We start from the raw sequence: 2139 nt of genomic DNA, 5'->3' as shown, positions 1-2139 counted from the left end.
CTTCCAGGGCATGCCCCCAGTGCCCTTAAAGAAAAAAAAAAAAGATAGATACATTCTTACAAAAATGCAGATTACAAAAAGTGACTTAGGAGTTAGAAAACTGAAAAAGGCTTTTAACTATTAAATAAAATGAATTAGTACTTAAGACTGTTCCCACAAAGAAAACACCAGGTTCACAATGCCTGACAGACTAGATTTATCAGCCATCCAAGAAAACATCATTCCAATATTATCCCAACTCTTCCAGAGGAAAAGAAATCAGTAATATTCCTGAAGTTATTTTTTATAACAAAACCTGCTCAAAACTCTATAATAAAGGAGTGTTACAAGTCAGTTTTACTCATGATTATAGATGTAAAAATTATTTAAAAATTAGCAAACTAAATTAAGTAAGACGAAGAAATAAATTGAATATTTTCCAAGTTGGGTTTCCTCCAGGAATATAAGATTAGTTTGGAGAATTAATTAATATAATTCATCATATTAACAGATTAAAGAAGAAAACAAAAGCATATGATCATATTAGTATATTGAAAGCACATTCAATAATATCTAATGTTCATTCATAATTTTATAAAATGCCTCTTAGCTAACTAAGAATAGAAGGGATCTTCCTGTACCTCAAAGAAGGCATCATACCAGTAACTATTGCAAATACCATATTTACTAGGGAAAAACTGAAACTATTTCCTTTAAAATTACCAGAGATGCCTCCTTGCATAACTCACATTCAGCATTATCTTAAAGATTCTACTCAGTGCCATGAGACAAGAAAAAGAGATTAGAAACAGAAAGAAATGATAATTATTTGAAGTCTGTGCAGTACATTTTATGTCAATTATGCCTCATTACAGTTTTAAAAAACTCTCTGCCTTAATCCTGCCCTAACCTGAGCCAACCTGGCCTTACACAATTTGAACCAAGATCTCCAGAACTGAGATAAAAGCAATCCTATTACAAGAAGACCACAGTCCAATTACTTCCACCCACATGCCTCCCCTTTTAGTAAAACAGACCTAGTTGAGGTTAATTATTTGGTATAGGAACAAGAATTGCTGGCAGTCAAGGCTATATTTGAGGTATAAGAGCTTCCGCACCTCTAATGATACAGCACAACCTGTGTATCGTGATGCTGTTGAAATACAGATAGAAGCTCAGCTTTCTCAGATAAAATGTTATTCTTTTAGGAGAGGTAGAATTTTCACATCCACTGTGCCCTGGTGAGTAGATGCCCAATCGTGTCAGCCTTTGTGTAGGCAAGACCTCACCCCAAGAAGTCCCCTACTCTGGGAGCCTTACTCTCATTATTATCAAGTTTACCTCACTGAGGCAATTAAAAGACTGATGCCTCTATGAAGGAGCACTAATTGTGCAGCCAGAATATTCCAGTTCAAGGAGGATGAAAGGGTCAATGCTAACTATTTGCTAGTACTATGTCCTGGTAGAAGTGATGATTCTACTACAGTGGTGTATTCAAAACTTTGAACAAAGAATGCAAGGACTGGTGGTGGCCCCATGTCTGTTCCAATGTCAGCTAGTACACTAGCATATGAAGCACATACAGAGGCTGGGGATATAGCTCAGTTGGTAGAGTGCTTGCCTCACATGTACAAGGCCCTGGGTTCAATTCCCAGCACCCCCCAACACACACACACACACACACACACACACACACACACACACAATGCAGTCTGATAAAAGAATAGAGCTGGAAGCCTCAACAGACTAATATACCTTTGTCATCACTGCTATGAGATTGACCGTGCTATCTTGGTTGTACAGAATATCCTTACCAGAAGGCCATTGTAACTAGCAGTGTAGCATATTGACTAAGGGAATGGGCTTTGGAGCCAGAACACAGTTATTTGAATCTCAGCTCTCTCTTTATTAGCTATGATCTAGAGTAATACACTTACCGTCAGAAACCTGGTTTCCTGTGAATATATTTAAAAATCATCGGATTGCATATGTTAAACGTGCGAATATATTATGTGAATTTTATCTCAATAAAACCGTTACTACAAATATATAGTAGTAACGGTTTTATTGAGATAAAAGCCCCCTTCACAGTCATCTATCTTCACCTTCCTCTACTTTTTGGTAAGAAATCTGATATGTGTCACATTCTCTCTCTCTCTC

The 2139-nt window shown here is 36.8% G+C and overlaps 1 non-coding gene across 1 annotated transcript; it reads left to right on the top strand.

Moving 5' to 3' along the window:
- The first annotated feature begins 1569 nt into the window (after positions 1-1569).
- Positions 1570-1642, top strand: Trnav-cac (transfer RNA valine (anticodon CAC)). Its single transcript has one exon. It is a non-coding gene; the product is annotated as a tRNA-Val (tRNA).
- Positions 1643-2139: the final 497 nt, after the last annotated feature.

The sequence above is a fragment of the Marmota flaviventris genome, chromosome X, assembly GCF_047511675.1.
Source record: "Marmota flaviventris isolate mMarFla1 chromosome X, mMarFla1.hap1, whole genome shotgun sequence".
Classification (NCBI taxonomy): domain Eukaryota; kingdom Metazoa; phylum Chordata; class Mammalia; order Rodentia; family Sciuridae; genus Marmota; species Marmota flaviventris.
This window is presented reverse-complemented; position numbering and strand designations above follow the sequence as displayed.